Genomic DNA, 23957 nt, shown 5'->3' with positions numbered 1-23957 from the left:
ATTGATCACCTTATTATGAGAGGAAGGAAGAAGATTAAAACTATTAATATTATGACTATTATATCCTTTTCTAGAATTATTCCTCTTGTCTTTCTTAATCTCGATCATAATATTATTATTATTAATATTTTTTTTGCCAGAATTATTACCATAAGAACTATGAATATAACTATCCTCATTAATACCACTAGAATTGTTATTATGCCTATACCTATTATTATTAAATGAATTGTTAATATCTACACTAATATTGTTATCATAATTAATATTATTATTAATACTAATAGCTCTGTCAATGTTATAATTATTAATATTATTACTCTCTTTATTAATTACATTAACAATATTAATATCGCAATTCCTATTAATATTAGTGTTATTATCCATATTAATAACCTTATCAATAATATAATTATCGTATTTATTATTATGCTGATTAATAACCTTACCAAAATGAAAGTCCAAACGGCCCTCCTTCTCACAGCAATTCTCGAAGCGCTGATTCTGGTTAACTGGCCCGGCAAGCTGATTCGATAGAGAAGGGACCGGACATTGAATACTCCCATCAACTGAGTTCGCTCCAACCACACCGCTAGCCACATCGATTTCTGAGGAAACCGCAGGATGCATTGGAAACGAGCCAAGAGTAACTAAACTCCCTTCCGCCTGAATGCTCCCATCAACGTAGCTTGCCATATCGATTTCAGAGGAATTCATCGAACCCACCGCCGGATCAGAGGGATTAAATACCGATCTGGGCTCTGGAGCTGGCGCCATGAGCTTCTGCACTAGAAGCGAGTCAAGCTCACCCATGCTACTATCCGCTGCAACCAGAATAACAACAGGAGAAGCGTTGCATTCGACAGGGCAAGCGACAGGAGGAGACCCCCCAGAAACCCTGCTGGCACCAGAAATGGAACCGAGAAGGGCAAAGGAAACGCTGCCTTCTTCTGTGCAGAGGGGATCCAACCCAGAACCGCAGGAGGCACTGGGAACCAAGCTTTCTTCAGAGCGGTGGAGGCTGCGGTCCAAGATCCCGGCGCCTGGATCTTTCCCCTTAGAATTCCACCTAGATCTGCAAGGATCTGTTCTTCAACTTGTCCTGACGATGAACCACACTGGTTGGTTCGAAATGCGTCGACAAATGGTTTCTCATGTGATTTTCGCCGAAAAATCTTTCATAAACTTCTTATGGATCACAAAGCCTCAACTCTACAATTAAATTATAATATATTTTAAATTATTATTGTTATAACTAATTACAAAAAAGATTAATATATGAATTAAATCTATATATTGAGAAAAAATGTAACAAGATTTTTAAGCATTAAAATTTCCATTTAGATTTGTTATGGAGATTTAATTAAAGGTTGTTGTAATACCATGCACCAATACCATAGTTTACTATTACCGCATGCCCAAAAAAACGATGACTCACCTTTATATGATTATTCTTTTTTAATTAATCAATTCTATTAAAAAGGTAGAAAGAACATAAATACTTTTGTAAGTACTACTAAGAATATTCTTAAATATTTAGAGGAGGTTAAATCCATACCTTAACTTTTACTTAACCACTAATGATAGTAAAGAAAGAGAAAATACACCAATACTTGTCTATTCAATTTTAATATCTATTTTATGTTTTTACTTGTATTAATAAATTTTATTTCTATCCTCATTTTAATTAAATAAAATGTTGTACCTAACTATTTTTTTTTTTTCTATTTAAATTATAAAATTTGTTTATTTATTTTGAAAATTTTGAAATATGAAAAAAATTATCACTTCTGATGGTTTTGTGAGAAGAGTGATTATGTTCAAATATGTTATGATTACTCATATGATCAACCAGCAAGTGTAGTACATCTATACGCCATACTCATGTAAATATGAATAATCATGAAATATTTGAAAATAAAATTTATCCCATTCAAATCGTATAACTTACCTAACTTAAATTTACAATTCTAAAGGGTTATTATAAAATTTTGGAAAAAAATAATTAGAAAAAGAGATAATATATCCATAAAAAAATAAAATAGAGGCAAAAAAAAAAAAAAAAAAAGTTATATTTGAATAAGTCTTTATAAAAACATAACAAAATTATTAAAAACAAATTATTCTCCTCACTAAATAGATTTCCTCATATTTTCTATTATTTTTATCTACACCTTCATAATCAATTATATAAATAAATTACTAAAATTAAGTATTTTTTTTCCTTACTTTACTTTTACATCAGTAAGTTTCATCTATATCTATAATTTAAGTTGAAAAAAAATTATACTAAAAGAAAAATACATCCATTATCAAATAAGTTCTTCTAAATTTGTTCTAAAATCTTCATCTTCTCAAGTGTCAAATATTCATGTTCTCATTTGTCAAGTTATATTAAATATGATTAAGAATTTTTATCTTTTTTACTGTAATATGATGAAATCTATTTGTCTTAAGTATATAATTTTTAGTTAAATTATGATTTTTAGTTATTTCAAAATTTATTTTAAATATCCTCAATCGGGGTGTGAGCCACCTAAGGATTCGTCTACGGATTGTTGACATGTTTAATCACATTTATGAAAGGTCTAGTGAGTGTCATCACCCATGCCTTGACACAATTTGTCACCTTAAGGGAAGGGATGGTCGCAGCCTTCAGCAGAACAACGAACTGAGGTCTAGCAATGATTTAACATACAAGGTGGTGAGAGTTGGGGTATTCATGAACCCATTTGTCTGGTATTTAGTCTAGCTTGAAAGTCGCTATCTCAATGGTATTTAGTGTTCTAGTATTCAGTTGCATAAGATAATTGTGGTCGGGTTCGAGGAGTCTGGACTGCGGGGAGGAACCTTAGTTGTGGCTGGTCTTTGTAAGCAGAAGAGGATGGTGAACTCAGCCTGGTATGTCCTTATCCTTATCCTTTTACCTAGGTTGGGGACTGCCATTTTCTATGTGACTTGCGTAAGGAGGGGAAAAGGCTTACTGGTGGATTGGAAAGCTTTTGTGACTGTCTATAATGGCACTTTCATTCACATTATGCTGATTTCAATTTCTTACGACACTCTATTATCTCATATGGGATTGTTTCGTATGTTCTGGGTTTTATGTAATATGTGTTCTTCATGCGGGTTATATGTGTTTGGGGGTAATATAACATTGCCAACCCTACGAAAGGGAAGAGCAAGGGCAGCTTTGCCGAGCTGTGTCTGTGAATATTGTGATACCATCCGAATGAATGCAAGAAGGGGGGAAGTTATTAATTCTCTGTGGAGATCTTTCACTCTTGGAAATTTAATTATTTCCTATGTATATGGGTTCGGGCTATCGTTGCTTGGTGTGGTGCAACGCAGGAAGGCATCATTCCAGTTTTACGGTCCTCGTCTTAGGCTTAAGCTTAATGTGAATTGCATGTTTCTTTCATGTCATATTGTTGCACCAGGTTTGCATAAACAATTTCTCTCTCTGTCCTCTGCATTACTGGTTGGGTCAAGGGCGGGTGCAGGGTCAAGGAACTGGAAGAAGGGTTGTTTGTCCTCTTTCACTATGGTCAAGTCTTATCTAGTTGCTAGGGCCTCTATATGTGGAGGAATTCTTAGACTAGTAAAGGAAATAGTAGAGGATCAACTTCAAGAAATCCTCCAAGACAACGAGGAATAAAATTTGATGCCCAAATTTTACAGGGAACAATCCAGGCCTATCATCGTGGGACTTCGACCCAGGTGAAGCAATTCATTTCATCTTGGGAGGAAGAATTGAACTAAAAGGCGGAAATTGAGGTCCCGACAGAGGATTGGAGTGGGCTGATTCCAGATCCTGGTCACAACCGCGACCATCTTACTTTGTACAAGCAATTAGTTCATCTCTTATGTCTTATGAAGAGCATCATCTCCAAATCCATTATGTCCTCTCTAGCTATTTCTGCAAATTCCAACCCTAGTCTTTAGGTTATTCAAAAAGAACTTCATTTGATCCAACTTCAAATCTAGCAACAAAATGCTCGCCTTGGTCAAATTGAGCATCACATTCCTTGCCAGCCTCAGTCTAAAGTGCCAGGCTCAAGCACAAAAGACCTCGCTCTGATGGAGTCATCTAATGAATAGATCGCTAAATGAGAATGTTTGATATCAATTTTGATTTTGTTTTATGATGTATATGTCGATTCAAATTTTCATTTATAGCTACATGGTATGTAGATGGTTTCTAGGTGTTAAGGCTTGTAAGGCTATGATAGATAAACTCAGAGTGTTTAAGTTTTGAATGGCATACAATGCCATTTGGTGGCCAAATTTCCCAACCAATTTTTTTATAATTGTAACCTATTTAATGATTTGAAATGCACAATAAATAAAAAAATACAACCAAACTTACAAAAAAAATTAAATATATTAATAAATTCAATATTTCAAAAAATCGCGAAACATTTAAATTATACAAACTACACAATTCAAACTTATAACTATAACAAATCCTCTACAAATTCAGATAAAATTAATTAATATATATATATATATATATATATATATATATATATATATATATATATATATATATATATATATATATATATATATATATATATATATATATATATATATATAGTCCATGTTGATTTATCTCTTAGCAAACCCACACCATCTTGATTTATCTTTTAAACCCACATCACAGATCAGACTTCAAACACCCGCAAAACTTAAAGTTAGGCAACTTATTGGCCAACTGGTTGTAGGATGAAAAAGGGTTATGTTTTACCGATGAGAACGATCAAATATTCTCACTTGCCTTTTATTTTTTACTCTAAGTTTATCTGGATTGCAGATTTTGTGTTAGTTTATGTTAATTGTAAATTTCGTGTTAACTTAACTGGCAATATGAACAAATCGTTACCTTTACTCCATACTGGGTGCTTTTTCTCTAGATCACTTTGATGATGAAAATTTACTATAGGTATAACTAGCAATTGTCCTAAAAGTACAAAGAGAGGCCAATAAGATTATTAAATTTGAATTGTTGAATTTTTCTAGAAGAGTTAATTGGTTTGTGGAAAACCTTGTTTTCTTGCACTGGATTATTGTGCAATTACTTTTTTTTAGATGTTTTGTTTATATCCATATTACAAGGAACACATTGACTTTCTTATTTCATTTTAAAGTTAATTACCCAAAATCAAAAGGTTAAGTTAATTACCCACTACGCAAACCAATCATTACCATCTGAAAAATCAAGAAAATAAAGATGATGACCAGTGAAGGAGATGACAGTGACCCTTTTTCTGGCCTTCTTCGGCCGCCTTTCGCCCGGGGGACTTCATGCTCGTACACATAAAGAAGAATGTCGACTTCAAAAGCTGCAACGTTGTCCTGCGGCGGAACAAAATTAGACAACCCAGTTTTGGAAATAGGATCTACTTAAGATATTTCCCAGTGGCAATCTGATCAGAGTTTTTGCATGATAGAACCAGAGACTTTATTCGCCCTCTACTTTATAATAAAAGGTTGTGTCTCGCAATGGCGAGAAGGTCTTGTCACATGCCCAATAAAAATGGCAAGGAAGATATTCAGACATATCCGTTGATTAAAAGCAGATATGCAATCAAGAAATGGTTCACCAAATGCATAAAAGTTTCAGTTTGAGCTCAAATTCTATGATTTCTATTTTCAATTTTGTAAAAAATCATTTCGAGTCCTTACCTGTTACTGCCAGAGCATTGACCAACGGATTGGTCATCTTTATTATGGCAACTCCATCGGCTCTAACCTCCATGGTCACTTCCACCTTCACCATGATTCCCGACACACACCTCGACTGTAAAACAGTTTAATTCCAAGAGCCCAATTAAGCCTTCCAAGCACATAAACGAAGAGAATACAGTCAGCCCCTTCCCCAATCTCAGAAGATAGTGGAGAAGATTTCAATGGAATAATAAATAATATAATTAAAAATACTATATTTGGCAAAGCTATTCTAGTTTTCATAAAATGTAATCCAATACCATGCATTATTAAGTTCAGAGGAAAGAGAAAATACATTTTTGGAAGAAAATGAAGATAAAATACCGAGAAAACATTATTCAAATATAACATAACAATCTTCAATTTATACAGGCACAACCACTTAAACTCAGAGAAAATGACACAGAATACCTAAAAACATGTTTCAAATATAACATTACAATCTCCAATTTATACCGGCACAGTCACTTAGATATTTATAACATATTGTAGAATGAAGTGCGGTGGTCTTCCTGTTTTTATTACATAAAATAAAAAACACGAAACTATACTCGCCCTTTCTTTCATTTAAATAGAGCGCATGATATAATATTATAAAGACACATACCCCTGCCACAAATTAACAAGGAATATTAAATATAAGGCCAACTGTAACACAGAGTTTGACAAATCCTACAGAAGAAACACTATGCAAATATAATACCAGAACCAGTCAACAAAAAAATTGCTCTATCCTAGATAACGAACAGTATGCAATTCAAAGCCGAACCAAGATAGGAGATCCAACGTTGATGTAGTGCTATGCAATTCCAAATCGAACCAAACCGGCAACACCCCCAATGATGAATAACGTTTCATATCTGGAAAATTGAATAAAACATGTTAAAAACACAACAGTGAAGTTAAATTTTACCTTGATTCTACAAATATTTTGAAAATCTCTCAAAATATAGCGGTATGAAAATCTGCATGGGCATTAGGTATACCCAATAATACATAGCTCCATGCTGCAGGTCTTCCATGGTGAACCCCCATTCATTCAGTAAAATCGGCTGGCCAGTGGAGTGAAACAAAACTGCATTTTCCCCGAACATACCTTTGACGTTTATCGGTCCCACGGGGACTTGAACTGGAACGTTATTTATGGCTACAGTTATTGAACAATCATACATCAACTTCTCGCCAGTCCCTACAGAGAAATATTACCAGACATATATATTACATCCATAAGAACGTTAATGGTGCATATATCAAGCAACTTTTAAGTGTTTGTTCGGGTATCGAGAAACAAATATATAGTGACAGAAGCAATCATGGCACCAATCTTAAAAATTGAAAGGCCTTTTAGGTGCTTCTATATATATATGTGGGACTTCAAAGTTTGTTCAAAAACTGACGCGAAGGGCATGTTCAAATCTACATATGAAAATAGTGTTTTGGTGTTGTCAGTACATGTACCTTCATTAAATATTCCTCCTCTTGCTATTGTAGCTGCTACTGCATCAGTGTAACTGCATTGATCATTACTTATTAAAAATTTTAGTTTCAGCTCAGATTCTATGATTTCTATTTTCAATTTTGTAAAAAATCATTTCGAGCCATTACTTGTTACTGCCAGAGCTTTGACCGACGGATTGGTCATCTTGATTATGGCAACTCCATCGGCTCCAACCTCCATGGTCATGTTGAAACGTTACTTTCAACTACAGCGTCAAAACCGTCAGTTCCCCGCACCATTTTTTACCGAATGGTTGTAATTCTCTGGGGCAGCGAGCACACTCATCAGCCGACACGTACCTTAGCGGTTTTGCAAATACAACCTTTCCCCGACACGTAAAGTGCGGTAAAAGAGACCGTGCGATTTTTCCGACAACCATCCGATTAATTAATGAAATTTATTACGGTTGTTGAATGATAAATGGGTTGTGTGCAATTTTTTTTAGAAGAGTACAGCGGGGAAGAAGAATTCCATAGGGAGCTGTTAAACAAAAAAATTCGGGCTCTCCATCTGTGTCGTAGCCTTTTGGAATGCCCTTGCAACACCACTGCAGTGAGTGATCAGGAAACAACATCCTCTCAAGGTGCTTCTGTAAACTGAAAGAAACCCATCCAGTGGATGTTTCAATTTCTACTTCTTCTTGATTTCTTCGGATAAAATTCAGGGATAAGGCATGCATTGAATGTTCTTCAAGAAATTCTCTACTGAGCATGTCAGCAAAGCTATTTTTATCTCCTTTAACAAACTCGATATCAAAAGAATATGGCTGAGTTGCATTACCCAGCATACCATGGCTGCGTCTTCAAACTCACACTTCTGAATAGCAAACTTCAGGGCTTGACAGTCTGTTCTTACTGTAAGGTGTGTGTAAATGACAAAGTCTTTAAACTTGGAAATGCCAAGGCATACTGCTCGCAGCTCCTTTTTAAGGCTAGACCAGTTCAACTGGTTCTTAGCCCAAAGACCAGAGGAGTATTGACAAACTTCTAGTGCCTTTTTATCTGTGGGGTTTTCCTGGCATAAAACTACACCCCAGCCGGCATGGCTTGCATCTGTCATTATGATCTTTTTCCATTCTTCTCTTATAGGTGAAAGGGGTTGTATATTTCTCACTCTTTCTTTAATTCTTCGGACTGCTTCAGTGCAATCTTTATTCCAGGGAATAGGATCTTTCTGTAGACGTTTATTTCGTAACTTTCTTTCCTGAGCACAATGTTTCAGGAACTTTGAGATATAATTTAAACTGCCTAGGAATCTCTGTAACTGATTTTTATCAGTTATCTCATCAGGAAAATGATCAAAAAAATTGAGACTCCTTTGTATCACACTGTAGGAACCATACTGAATATTGTATCCAAGAAAATCTATCATGGTTTTGAAAAGCTTCATCTTGGATGCAGAGAGGACTATTCCCATTTCTTTCACTCTTTTATAGAAGATCTTTAGATGCTTGATATGTTCAGGAACGTTATCAGAATGAATCAGAAGATCATCTATATACTTCTTTAAAAATTCATCCATACCTTCAAATGTTTCATCCATAATTCTTTGGAAGGCGGATGGAGCATTGATCAGTCCGAATGGCATAATGTTCCATTCAAAATGTCCTTCAGGAACAAAGAAAGTTGTCTTCCATTTGTCTTCTTCTTTGATCCCAACCTGCCAGAATCCAGACTTCAAATCGAATTTAGAAAAGATTTTTGATTTGGAAATCTGTGCTAGAATGCTTGATGGTTTGGGTAATGGATAAGCATCATAATCCAAAATAGAATTCAAGGGCTTATAATTAACAACTAGTCTTGGTTTACCCCAGGCCTGTTCAGCATGATTATTTACATAAAATGCAAAGCAGGCTATAGGGCTCTTGCTTTTCCTGATTAACCCGTTTTTTAAGAGATCTTTGATTTCTGCTTTGCATGTCTTTAGTTGTTCTTCATTCATAGCAACAGCTTTGGATCTTCTGAGCTTGCCATTAAAATCTTTCTTGAGTGGCAGCTCTACTTCTTGCTTCTTTATATGCCAGAATGCATTCGGATCATCAGAGCAACATTCTCTGAATTTGGCTTTTATATCTGCAATTTCTTTGGCATATTTTCCATTGTTAAGAAGTTCTTCTTCTTTTAGAACTTCTTTCTTCACCTCCATTTTGGCTAGGAGATGTTCCATCCTTTCAATCCTAGATATTCTATTTGGAGAATTAGGATTAATAAAAGGAAAGAAAATTTCTTTTTCATCCAAGCTAACAAAATAGCCATACCTTCCTGATGCTCGATCTAGCTTGGCTCCATGCTTCTCAAATTTTTTGAAGAAGGGAGTCCCAAGGTACATGGCACAGTCTATTCCCGGGACTATTGGACAGACAAGATGAACTCCAGTGGCTTCTGTCAAAAAGATATTTACATATGCTTCATGCTTTGTAGGAATAGTTCCACTGGCAGTTATCACTTTTGGACACTCAGTAGGCCTCCTTCGATGTGCTGGAACAACTGTATCACTGACAATGTTTAGGCGAGATCCAGTGTCCATCAAAACTTTCCAAAACTCTGTGTGATTTCCAATTTGTACCTTCAGTTTGACACAGTACATTACATCTTGGTTTACATAGTGACAACTTAAAGTCGATCTTTCTGCTTCAGATTCATCATCTGAATCTTTCATTTCAGGACCTGGTTTAGAATATGAAGTAGAGGCTGTATTTGCATGAAGTAATTTGACAGAAAGATCTCTATGATTTTATATGAATAGTCTTTTATTTTCTTTTACTGTTTTCCTCAGTTCTTTAATAGCCATTTGCATAGCAAGCAATGTCTATGGTAGATCTTCGCCAAATTCTTCATTCTTGAATTGTCTCTTTAGTGCTTCTACTGAAAACAATGATGCAGGGGGAACATACCCTCGATTTGAAGATGACTTTGAGGTTTTATTTGAAAGATGATCAGTTAGCATAGACCTGTACATTTCTTTTAGCTGCTGATCACTAGCTGCCATCATCTGAGTGAAAAGATTTCTGCTAATCTCATCATCTTCACTTTTCATCATACTTATCATATTGCACTTGCAAACATCAGGGTCACTACTATTACAATCATTGCAATTTGTGCAATAGGGGTCTCTGCAGTATTCTTCTTCTTCTGAGGAAGAGTCATCTGCAAAGTTCAATTCATTCTCTGATTCTGAATCAGAGGCGATTAGCTCATCACAACTGCTGGGAAGGTCAAAGTAATTTACTTTACCCTTATTGTTCTTATAAGCAATCTTCTTTTTAGAGAACTCTTTCTTCTTCTCAGGACATTTATTAGTAGTGTGTCCTTTCTTCTGACAGTTGTAACAAATTACTTCTTTGGAAAACATTTCTGTTTTTCTGTATGGCTTTGGTTTTCTGTGCTGAAGCGGGGAATTCTTCTTGGGGAATCTCTTTTTCTTTCTTCTCACCCCTTCAGAATTGCCAGCTTTGCCCAAATGTCATTGTTTACATAGTTGCTGATATCCATGCGGCTTCTTAGGATTAGTGGTGGTGCGTGCAATATTCATCTGGGAGCAAAGTTCAACAATGACTGCCTTAACTGCTTGACGAATAATGCCAAATTTGTAGTCTCCAATTTTGCCCGGGAGTTTAGCTACAATTGCTGAAGAAACCTAGTTAGGTAGAGAGGCAACAAAAACCTCTTTCCATTTTGGTTCAAGAATTAAATCAGGAGAAAGAGTATGGAAACGATGCAGATATTCATTGAAATATTCATCAAAGTGCTGCATGTTGTGTAGTTCCATTGCAAGCAGAGTGATGACAGTTATATCATTGGTGATCTGAGGAAATCCAATGAAATTAACTGTGATGCCATAAATCAAGCAGCCTATCATATTATTTACAGGGAGAGTAGTGACGGTGTCCATGTATGTAGTGCCATCTGCATTTAGAATGACTGATTGTTCCCATTGTGAAAGCAAGGTAGGTAACTTTAAAGTCTCAACTTTAAGCCAAGAGTCTAATGTACCTTCGAAGCCAGCTATTATTCTTCTTGTAGCATTTATTGGACCAATTTCATCTGCAAGATAAGTGCAATAACATACAAGCATAGAATGCAGGACAGACATTACTTCGGCTTCGGTACAGTTGTCAATGTTCCATGAATAAGTGGAACTTGCTGACCAATCCTTATGATATTCTGATTTCATTAAATCACGACGGTCAGGAGCAGGGTTCCAAGTAGAAGTCCAAGTAGATCTAGAGGTAGTAGCATGGACTTGCTGGTCAGTGTCAGAAGTCTCCTTTTCTTCAGAAAGATCCAAATTTGAAATACCAAATTTTTCTTTATCCTGCTGAGAAAAATTATTTATGCAGCTTTCTAGTTCTTCAAGTTTAGGTGTATCATCTATCTTGTTGATACTGGTAATTGCTGCATCTGATTTTTCTTATTCATCATCATGACTAGATGAAGCAAAGAATTCTGAAAAACTTCCTTTGAATTCTTTAGATTCTGCTTCTTCTTTCTTTGAACCAAGAGTGTCTTTAGGGACCGGCTTTGGAAGTGGTGTAAAGAAACTTGGATTAGCAAATAGAGAGTATGGATGAGAAGAAGTGGGAGGAGGAAAGTTTATAATGCTTGGAGTTTTGATTAAACTTTCTACAGAAGGAGAAATAGAATAAGGAATAGTAGTAACTGGATTGGAAAACAAAGTTGCAGATTTATAGCTTTCAGTATTTGGCTTCTTCTTTAAAGTAGCTAAATCTGAAGAAACAGTTTTCACATATCCTTTTATCAAATCCAGATTGTTATTGACTCTAACAATCTCTTGTCCATGAGTAATTGATACATCATGGATCTACTTTTCTGTCTTTAAAGACAGCTTATCAAGACTCTGTGCTATAGTCTGATCATTTTCAGCCAAGGTCTTTACATGCTCATTTAAGTACATAGTATTGTAATCTTGCTTTTGCAAAACTCTATCCAGAAGTGCTTTCATTTCACTATTTGCTTTTTCTAAATTATCAAATTTAGCTTTAGCAAATCTTTACAAGCTAGATAGAGCAAGATTAATCCAATTAGTAGCAACTATCATATGCTTCAGCACAAAAAACCAAAGCCATACAGAAAAATAGAAATGTTTTCCAAAGAAGTAATTTGTTACAACTGTCAGAAGAAAGGACACACTGCTAATAAATGTCCTGAGAAGAAGAAAAGTTATCTAAAAAGAAGATTGCTTATAAGAACAAAAAGGGTAAAGTAAATTACTTTGACCTTCCCAGCAGTTGTGATGAGCTAATCTCCTCTGATTTAGAATCAGAGAATGAATTGAACTTTGCAGATGACTCTTCCTCAGAAGAAGAAGAATATTGCAGAGACCCCTATTGCACAAATTGCAATGATTGTAATTGTAGTGACCCTGATGTTTGCAAGTGCAATATGATAAGTATGATGAAAAGTGAAGATGATGAGATTAGCAGAAATCTTTTCACTCAGATGATGGCAGCTAGTGATCATCAGCTAAAAGAAATGTACAGATATATGCTAATTGATCATCTTTCAAAAAAAACCTCAAAGTCATCTTCAAATCGAGGTTATGTTCCCCCTGCATCATTGTTTTCAGTAGAAGCACTAACGAGACAATTCAAGAATGAAGAATTTGGCGAAGATCTACCACAGACATTGCCTGCTATGCATATGGCTATTAAAGAACTGAGGAAAACAGTAAAAGAAAATAAAAGACTATGCATAGAAAATCATAGAGATCTTTCTGTCAAATTACTTCATGCAAATACAGCCTCTACTTCATATTCTAAACCAAGTCCTGAAATGAAAGATTCAGATGATGAATCTGAAGCAGAAAGATCGGGTTTAAGTTGTCACTATGTAAACCAAGATGTAATGTACTGTGTCAAACTGAAGGTACAAATTGGAAATCACACAGAGTTTTGGAAAGTTTTGATGGACACTGGATCTCGCCTAAACATTGTCAGTGATACAGTTGTTCCAGCACATCTAAGGAGGCCTACTGAGTGTCCAAAAGTGATAACTGCCAGTGGAACTATTCCTACAAAGCATGAAGCAGATGTAAATATCTTTTTGACAGAAGCCACTGGAGTTCATCTTGTCTGTCCAATAGTCCCGGGAATAGACTGTGCCATGTACCTTGGGACTCCCTTCTTCAAAAATTTTGAGAAGCATGGAGCCAAGCTAGATCGAGCATCAGGAAGGTATGGTTATTTTGTTAGCTTGGATGAAAAAGAAATTTTCTTTCCTTTTATTAATCCTAATTCTCCAAATAGAATATCTAGGATTGAAAGGATGGAACATCTCTTAGCCAAAATGGAGGTGAAGAAAGAAGTTCTAAAAGAAAAAGAACTTCTTAACAATGGAAAATATGCCAAAGAAATTGCAGATATAAAAGCCAAATTCAGAGAATGTTTCTCTGATGATCCGAATGCATTCTGGCATATAAAGAAGCAAGAAGTAGAGCTGCCACTCAAGAAAGATTTTAATGGCAAGCTCAGAAGATCCAAAGCTATTGCTATGAATGAAGAACAACTAAAGACATGCAAAGAGGAAATCAAAGATCTCTTAAAAAGGGGTTAATCAGGAAAAGCAAGAGCCCTATAGCCTGCTTTAGATTTTATGTAAATAATCATGTTGAACAGGCCCGAGGTAAACCAAGACTAGTTGTTAATTATAAGCCCCTGAATTCTATTTTGGATTATGATGCTTATCCATTACCCAAACCATCAAACATTCTAGCACAAATTTCCAAATCAAAAATCTTTTCTAAATTCGATTTGAAGTCTGGATTCTAGCAGGTTGGGATAAAAGAAGAAGACAAATGGAAGACAACTTTCTTTGTTCCTGAAGGACATTTTGAATGGAACATTATGCCATTCGGACTGATCAATGCTCCATCCGCCTTCCAAAGAATTATGGATGAAACATTTGAAGGTATGGATGAATTTTTAAAGAAGTATATAGATGATCTTCTGATTCATTCTGATAACATTCCTGAACATATCAAGCATCTAAAGATATTCTATAAAAGAGTGAAAGAAATGGGAATAGTCCTCTCTGCATCCAAGATGAAGCTTTTCAAAACCATGATAGATTTTCTTGGATACAATATTCAGTATGGTTCCTACAGTGTGATACAAAGGAGTCTCAATTTTGTTGATCATTTTCCTGATGAGATAACTGATAAAAATCAGTTACAGAGATTCCTAGGCAGTTTAAATTATATCTCAAAGTTCCTGAAACATTGTGCTCAGGAAAGAAAGTTGCTAAATAAACGTCTACAGAAAGATCCTATTCCCTGGAATAAAGATTGCACTGAAGCAGTCCGAAGAATTAAAGAAAGAGTGAGAAATATACAACCCCTTTCACCTATAAGAGAAGAATGGGAAAATATCATAATGACAGATGCAAGCCATGCCGGCTGGGGTGCAGTTTTATGTCAGGAAAACCCCACAGATAAAAAGGCACTAGAAGTTTGTCAATACTCCTCCGGTCTTTGGGCTAAGAACCAGTTGAACTGGTCTAGCCTTAAAAAGGAGCTGTGAGCAGTATGCCTTGGCATTTCCAAGTTTAAAGACTTTGTCATTTACACACACTTTACAGTAAGAACAGACTGTCAAGCCCTGAAGTTTGCTATTCAGAAGTGTGAGTTTGAAGACGCAACCATGGTACGCTGGGTAATGCAACTCAGCCAATATTCTTTTGATATCGTGTTTGTTAAAGGAAATAAAAATAGCTTTCCTGACATGCTCAGTAGAGAATTTCTTGAAGAACATTCAATGCATGCCTTATCCCTGAATTTTATCCGAAGAAATCAAGAAGAAGTAGAAATTGAAACATCCACTGGATGGGTTTCTTTCAGTTTACATAAGAGTCTATTTGACCATGACGATAATTGGATTCCAATCAAAGAAGTCAGATAGAGAATTGGTATACCATACAAATGGACAGATCCACTTCAAGATGAAATGAATGAAGAGGCTTTAGAGGCTCTTGATTATCTCAAACATATTGGAAGCATAGCCTATAGGCTAGAAAGAGATGAAGAAGATAGTACACGGATCACTAGCTGCCACATTACTCTAAGAAGATTCTGCAACTTTCTGGATCGAGACAACTTTGATGAGGAACAACAAGAACAGGCATTCTACACAGGTATGGGATTACAAAATTTTGTAACTAATTTGTTTTACTCGGCGCAGTTCTCCTTTTGGTATGAGCACATGCCAGTCGAAGATATGGATGAAGAAGACCCACTTCCAGAATGGTTCTTAGATTGGTGGAAGATTTATGGATTATCTCCATTAATCTTAAAACCATATTCCTTCACCTTATTAAAGATTCCCAACTTCACTCCGCAGACACGATGCCTGACAGATGTCCTAAGGAAAACAATCAATGATCTTGAAAATCTGAGTGATCTTGATTTTCTACAAGGAGTACGAAGATGTGGCCATATACGCTGGTTCGTAATGAATCACTACAAAGAAAGAATACTTTACACTAGCAATAATTCCAATTATGAAGATTTTCATTAGCAGATAAATCCAGAACACAATCCTTATCTTAATATCAACTTCTTGGAATTACCAGATCCCCATGACACGAATATTTGGGAAACAGAGAAAGAGATATGGGTCCAGTACTATTCCAATTACTTGATTGAATGGTGGAATCTCCAACACTACAACTGGCCTCAAGTAGATTACTACACCATGATGTAAAGTCTTTCCAACCGACAATGGAGTTGGACGGGTCTTGCGTAGATTCCCCAGTCAAGAATATCTACTGTGTAAATAATGAGATATGCAAATATCATCTTTTCAGTCTTTCGAGGGTTCTCTTGTACGAATATCCTCTGTGTAAATATAAAATAAATCTGGTCCCCATATGCCTCTGACTTTCCGTATCGGAATGGGGATGAGATAACATGAGTAGTCCGCTCATGCCCGGATTTGGTCCTTTTAAAGCATCTTACTTTTGTTAGTCTGTACATCCTACTGTCAGCAGAAGCATCTTGTTATTTGTCAATCTTGTTGATGACTCATGGGATGCTTGAGTCCTATAAATAGAGGAGACCTGAGGATGAAGGGCATTCGAGTCTGACGAGTTTAGGGTTTTGTGAGTCTGGAGTCGAGTGATTTTTCCTACTTTGCATCTGCGGACCATAGTGTCTGATCTGCTTGCATCACGAAAGGTTCACTCTGGTCTTATAGTATTGGTTTCGAAGTCTGCGCATCAGTGTGCTCGGCACTGGTGAGAACCTAAAGTGGCTGAACTAATCTGAAGCGTCTGCAAAGGGTCACGATATGGTCTGCTTCTCAATACCGGTGGAGGGATATCATCCTCACGAGTCTCAATGTGGCGGCAACTCCAATTACCCTGACTCATTGGATGTAGGGTTGATTGAAAAGCGTTGGATGGACATGAAGCAAAATCAATGTGAAGTAATTAATGAAAATTTACTGCGGTTGTTGAATGTAGGTGGAGAATTTAATTTTATTATTTTTAATTCACGGGAGTAGTTTTTTTTCTATAAAATTAAAAATGTAATGTTATTTTATTATGCAATGTAATGCACAGCAGTGAAAAGGTAAGAAGTGAAAAAAAATTACACACAGCAGTGTTAATTTTCAGGAGAGACGGAGTGAAGTTTCTTGAAACTGCCTCTGAAGCAGTCTTGGTGTAATCCCTCTATTAGAGGAAGACGTTTTTTGTAATAGTTAGTTTTGTTAATGAATACAAGTTTCTTTTGTGTGTAAAAAAAATAAAATAAAAGAACTCTGTCTTCTGTGTTTAAAAATAAAAATAAAAACAGAGCATTATTCTCTGTTCGTTTTTGTTCTGGAATTATCAGAAATTCCCAACATGGTATCAGAGCTTGTCCAGGCTTTTTGAAGGTGTCAAAGAAGCTGAAGGAAGGATTTCTTGTTGTAGCAGCTTCTCCAGCAGAGTGAAGACTCAGTCAAGAAAGAATCTAAGATATTTCTCAAGTTAGTTTTTTGTGTTACTATTGAGGACAGTCAGTATTTTAAATACACGGTCAAGTATTTTGAAGCATAGTTAAGAGTGCAAGAATGGCTGGAGCCAGCACTAGCATAGGTATCTGTAATACCCAGCTCCCACAATTTAATGGAAAAAACTATGACTATTGGGCAATAACGATGAGAGCTTTGATTGCTTCCCAACTTATGGGAATTTGTTGAGGATGGTTTTGAAGAATCAACAGATGAAAATGAGTTTAATAATTTAACTCAGGCAGAGAAAGATCTGTTGAAGAGAAATAAGAAGAAGGTTTCTAAAGCCCTCTACTTTTTGTATCAAGCAGTGCATGAGAGTGTGTTTCCAAGGATAGCAGAATCCAAGAGATCCAAAGAAGCATGCAAAACTCTCAAGATAGCCTATCAAGGCATGGAGAAAGTGAAGACAGCAAAACTACAGTTGCTGAGGAGAGATTTTGAGACTCTCTGCATGAAGGAGTCAGATAATATTAACTCATTCTTCACACATGTGATTGGTCTGGTCACATAGATAAGGTCTCATGGAGAGAATCTTGAAGAAAGGAGGATTGTGGAGAAACTATTAAGGATCCTACCCTCAAGGTTTGATGTGATTGTCACCACCATAGAAGAGACAAAGGATCTCACAAACTTCTCAGTTGATGAACTATATGCATCACTGATGACACATGAGCAGAGATTGAGTAGAAATGAAAACTCATTTCTAGAGCATGCCTTTAAGACCCAGATGTTCTTTGGAAGAGAAAGAGGTCAAGGCAGAGGAAACAAGAGAGGAAGAGGCAGAAGCCAAAACAAAGGTGGAAGAAACAGTCTAGCAAATTCTCAAGGAAGAGGCAACAATCCAAATCAGAACCAAAGCTAAAGCAGCAGCCAACAAAGTAGACAACATCATGCTCAAGGAAAAAGGTATGATAAAGCCAATGTCCAATGTCATTATCGTAAAAAATATGGGCATTATGCAAATGAATGTAGGAAGAAGCAGCATGATATGAGTAATAGAACTAGTGCAAATTTCACTAGAGAAAATATCAGCCAAGATAATTTGTTTTTAGCCTATAATATGACTGAAGCAAAGAGTGAAGATGTATGGCTTCTAGACTCTATTTGCAGTAACCATATGACAGTAAACATAGCCCTGTTTTCTATGTTAGATTAGAGTGTGAAGTTACAAGTCACACTAGGACTGATAGTAAAGTTTCTGTTATGGGAAAAGGAGAAGTAAATGTCTTAACAAGGAAAGGTGAAAAGAAAACCATAGAAGATGTTTATTATGTTCCTGGAATGAAATGTAACCTCATAAGTATTGGACAACTTATTCAAAAGGGGTACAATGTTTTCTTTGTGGATGATATGCACCATCATGGAAAAAACATCCAACAAACAATGTATTGCTGAAGTGAAGATGACAAGGAACAGGATGTTCCCTCTCAGAATGAAAGTAGATTTAAAAAATGGATAAGAAATAGCAGCAGTGACACAAGAGGCTTTCCAGAGCGAACCAAAAGATGAAAATTGGTTGTGGCACTTGAGATTTGGACATCTCAACTTTGGAGCTCTTAACTTGTTGAATAGAAAAAGAATGGTAAGAGGATTACCATTGATAGAAAAACCAGACATCCTTTGTGAAGGTTGTATCATGGGGAAACAACACAGAGAAAGTTTTCCATATGATAAAAGCATAAGGGCAAAAGCACCCTTAGAAATTGTCCACTCAGATTTATGTGGACCAATGCAAACTCCATCACTTGCAAGCAGCCACTATATGCTAACATTTGTTGATTATTTTACTAGAAAAACTTGGGTTTATTTCCTGAAGAACAAAAGTGAAGTGCTTGAAAGATTTTGCAATTTCAAGGCAGTTGTAGAAAACCAAAGTGGGTTGCATATCAAAGTTTTAAGAACTGATAGAGGAGGTGAGTATATCTCCAAATAATTTCTACGTTTTTGTAGAGAAAATGGAATTCATAATCAATTTACCACTAGGTACACTCCGCAGCAAAATGGAGTTGCCGAAAGGAAGAATAGGACAATCATGGATATGGCGAGGAGTATGTTAAAGGCAAAGCATTTTCCAAATGATTATTGGGCTGAAGTTGTACGTTGTACAGCGTAGATTTTGAATAGATGCCCTATAAAAGTAGTCATGAACAGAGTGTCGGAAGAAGCATGGAGTGGGACAAAGCAAGGAGTCACCCACATGAAAGTTTTTGGATGTGTGGCTTATGCACACATTCCAGATCAACTAAGGAAGAAGTTGTATAGCAAAGGAGATAAATGTATTTTCATTGGATACAGTGAGGAATCCAAAGCTTATGGGTTGTATAACCCATCCACCAAGAAGCTTATTATGAGTAGAGATGTTCAGTTCATTGAGGAGGAAGATTGGGATGGAAGCATAGAGAAAACAACGAATGTTAAAAACTCTTTGTCACATGACGAAGATGATGAGGAGATGGGTGAAATACATCCCCAAACAACAGCACCAACACAGGGGCATTAAGAGACACCCTCGAGGAGAAATGAAAGTGCTTCTTGAAGCACACCACAAAGAGGAAATTCAAGTGCTTCTTCAAGCACTTGTACACCAAATGAAAGAGGTAAGAAGTTTAGAAATTTAAGTGACATTTATGAACAAGAGGCAACAAATGAAGGTATGAACTCTTTGTTTGCTTTATATTGTCATGTTGATGACCCTGTTCATTTCGAAGAAGCAATTAAGGATAGGAAATGGATAGAAGCTATGGATGAGGAGATCAATGCCATAGAAAGAAACAAGACATGGGATTTAGTTGAACTACCAAAAGGAAAAGAAGTCATTGGAGTTAAATGGGTCTATAAGACCAAGAGTAATGCTGAAGGCAAAATACAAAGACACAAGGCAAGACTTGTTGTCAAAGGATATAAGCAGCAGCATGGGAGAGACTATGAGGAAACTTTCGCACCGGTTACTAGAATGGAAACCATGAGGGTAGTGTTGTCCATAGCAGCAAAAAACAAGTGGAAAGTATACCAAATGGACGTGAAGTCAGCATTCCTAAATGGAGTGTTAATGGAAGAGGTTTACATTGAATAACCTCTAGGCTATGAAAAGAAAGGCCAAGAGCACAAAGTGTGCAGATTGAAGAAAGCTCTTTATGGGCTGAAGCAAGCACCAAGAGCATGGTACAGTAGGATAGATTCCTATCTAGTGGAAAATGGATTTGAAAAGTGTGAGGGAGAACACACCCTCTACATCAAAGAAAATGATGGTAAAATACTAATTGTTGTGTTATATGTTGATGATGTTATTTTCACAGGTAATGATGATTACCTTATTGAAAATTTCAAAACGGTCATGAAAGAAGAATTTTAAATGACTGACATGGGTTTGCTGAGATACTTCTTAGGAATAGAAGTAGAAAAAAATGGAAATGGGATTTTTTATCTCACAAGCGAAATATGTTAATGAAGTGTTGGAAAGATTTAATATGCAAGAGAGCAAAGAAGCAATCACTCCCATAGTGATGGGATTAAAACTCAGCAAAGAGGACAACAACAAGGATTTTCATCCTAGTTTGTACAAGAGCATAGTTGGCAGCCTCATGTATTTGACTGCAACTAGGTTGGATATAATGCATGCTTTTAGTTTGATTTCCAGATTCATGGAGAGGCCAAAAGAAGCACATTGGCAGGCAACAAAAAGGATTCTGAGGTATGTTAAAGGTACTAAAAGGTTTGGCATTTTATATACTGCTTCAGAATGTTCAGATTTAATTGGATACACTGATAGTGATTGGGCTGGAAGTGTAAATGATCAGAGCACATCCGGTTATATTTTTCACATGGGTTTAGGAGCGATTTCATGGGCTTCTAAAAAACAGCCTATTGTAGCGTTTTCTATAGCAGAGGCAGAAAATGTGGTAGCTACAGCAGCATCGTTTCAAGAAATTTGGATGAGAAGGATGTTAAGGAGTTTATGCCAAGAGAAAGCAAAAGGAACTGTGATTTTTTCTAACAATAGCTCAGCTATTGCATTATCCAAGAATTCTGTGTTTCATAAGAGAATGAAACACATTGACACAAAGTTTCATTACATCAGGGAATTGGTAAACAATGGAGAAATTGTTTTAGAACACTGCAGAACTCAGGACAAGGTTGCAAATATTCTGACCAAACCATTGGGGCAGAAAAGTTTTGAGTTTTTGAGAAAATGTTTGGGTATGAGTGATAACCCAGCAGTTGAAATTAAAGGGAAGTGTTGAAATGTTACTTTCAACTGCAGTGTCAAAACCTAAAGTTCCCCGCACTGTTTTTTACCGAATGGTGGTAATTATCTGGAGGCAGTGAGCACACTCAGCAGTCAACACGTACCCTGAGGGGTTTCGAAAATACAACCTTTCCCCTGCGCGTAAAGTGCGGTAAAAGAGGCCGTGTGATTTTGCCGTCAACGGTCCGATTAATTAATGAAATTTATTACGATTGTTGAATGATAAATGGGTTGTGTGCAAAATTTTTGAGAAGAGTACAGCGGGGAAGAAGAATTCCATAGGGAGCTGTTAAACAAAAAAGTCGGGCTCTCCATCTGTGTCGTCGCCTTTTGGAATGCCCTTGCAACACCACTGCAGTGAATGATTAGGAAACATCATCCTCTGAAGGTGAATCTGAAGCGTCTGCAAAGGCTCACGATATGGCCTGCTTCTCAATACTGGTGGAGGGATATCATCCTCATGAGTCTCAATGTGGCGGCAACTCCAATTACCCTGACTGATCGGATGCAGGGCTGATTGAAAAGCGTTGGATGGACGTGGAGCAAAATCCATGTGAAGTAATTAATGAAAATTTACTGCGGTTGTTGAATGTAGGCGGAGAATTTATTTTTATTGTTTTTAATTCACGGGAGTAGTTTTTTTCTATACAAGTAAAAATGTAATGTTATTTTATTATGCAATGTAATGCACAGCAGTGAAAAAGTAAGAAGTGAAAAAAAAAATTACACACAGCAGTGTTAATTTTCAGGAGAGACAGAGTGAAGTTTTTTGAAACTGCCTATGAAGTAGTCTTGGTGTAATCCCTCTGTTAGAGGAAGACCTTTTTTGTAATAGTTAGTTTTGTTAATGAATAGAAGTTTCTTTTGTGTGTAAAAAAAAAAAAAAAAAACAACTTTGTCCTGTATGTTAAAAAAAAAACAGAGCATTATTCTCTGTTCATTTTTGTTCTGGAATTATCATAAATTCCCAACGGATCACTTCCACCTTCACCATGATTCCCAACACACACCTCGACTGTAAAACAGTTTAATTCCAGGAGCCCAATTAAGCCTTCCAAGCACATAAACGAAGAGAATACAGTCAGCCCCTTCCTCGATCTTAGAAGATAGCGGAGAATATGTAGTGGAGAAGATTTTTCGTTTTGCTTAATGAACAAAGAGCGCAGGAGGATTCGGATTGAGGCTTGCTGGCAGTGTTTCAATTCATAGTAGAACTCGGAGGTGACAGAGCTGCAAAAGGACATTTATGTGTTTTAGAATGCTTGAGGGATGGTTACGTCGGCACCGCATCAGAAAGAGCTACTACTTCAAGATGAACCAGATCACGGCTTTGGGGATTTGGGGATTAAGTCTGCCGAGATACAATTCAAGATGCACCAAATCATGGCTTTGGGGGTTGGGGATTAAGTCTGCTGAGATACAGCTAAAGAGTTGGCAACAGGTAGTTCTAATGGGGGTATGGGGTATATAATTTAATACTAATCAGTGCTTGCGAAAAGGCAGGGAAGAAGAATAGTGCTTGCCAAAAGCCAGGGAAGAAGAACAGCAACAACAACTGGCATACCAAAGAAATGATTAACTGTGATGCCAAGAGTGACATAAAAGAATGGGAAAAAGTAGTAAAAATATCTTAAGAGTGACATAAAAGAATGGGAAAAAGCAGTAAAAATATCTTGAAAAGAAGGGAACTCAACTGATATTTGGAAAACGCAGTCACACTTCAAATCAACGGTTGGCCTAAAAATAACACTTCAACAGAAGATCCTTCCTATGTGAGGACATGAATATATATCCTTCAGGAATAATATATATGAGCACATGTATATAGACATGAAATAAAGCATGAAGCTACCTTTGAGGGGAAGATATCCTTCTTCTATGAGTTGAGGCATGAAGAAATAAAGCATGAACCGGCAGGCACTGGTCGTCTAGAAGTCTATTCTTGGAACACCATAATCCTTGGCAATGAGACTTTGATAAAACCCCATCCGACACTATAAAGCTGACCGGAGGAATGTCAGGATGATTCTGGAGCTCCTTCATTAACTCGCGCAAGTGAATATGAGCTTTATGTTCCATGGATTTGTCCATGTTGGTAATATCATGAGTACGGTCGTGTTGGGCAGGCAGGTCGTCGGGCACTGTTTCGAATCTTATATTCATCGAAGAATCGTCGGCCATAGGTCCACCAGACTCTGCCAGGCGCTCCTGAACAAATTCGGTATTCACAAAAGTGATATAAAAACCGCGTGAGGACAAAACTTTGGCCAAAGTTCATGAAAGGCTTTAACAGGGCATGGCGGGGGTGCTGCTCATCAATTGAAACTGATTGCCCTAATTCCATATTCTATTAACAAAGGGAAAGCTACCGAGAAGGGCTGAATTGTGGATATATTATAGGGATGCGCAGGTATTTATAGAGATTTTCGATGTAGATATTAATTTTAGTCAATTCGTTAAAGTTGCGTGCA

At 36.5% G+C, this 23957-nt stretch overlaps 1 pseudogene across 1 annotated transcript in view; it reads right to left on the bottom strand.

Moving 5' to 3' along the window:
* The window catches only part of LOC149254305 (7-deoxyloganetin glucosyltransferase-like), a 29104-nt pseudogene extending 5712 nt beyond the window's left edge, over positions 1 to 23392 (bottom strand). The window contains exon 1 of the transcript XR_016267146.1: positions 23339 to 23392. The product of XR_016267146.1 is annotated as a 7-deoxyloganetin glucosyltransferase-like (transcript). The remainder of the gene's footprint in view (positions 1 to 23338) is intronic.
* Positions 23393 to 23957: the final 565 nt, after the last annotated feature.

This window comes from Pinus tabuliformis, chromosome 7 (genome assembly GCF_031772625.1).
Source record: "Pinus tabuliformis cultivar Carrire ecotype Pingquan chromosome 7, CPIR1, whole genome shotgun sequence".
NCBI classification, from domain to species: domain Eukaryota; kingdom Viridiplantae; phylum Streptophyta; class Pinopsida; order Pinales; family Pinaceae; genus Pinus; species Pinus tabuliformis.
Note: the sequence above shows the minus strand (reverse complement) of the source record. Positions and strands in the feature narration are given on the sequence as shown.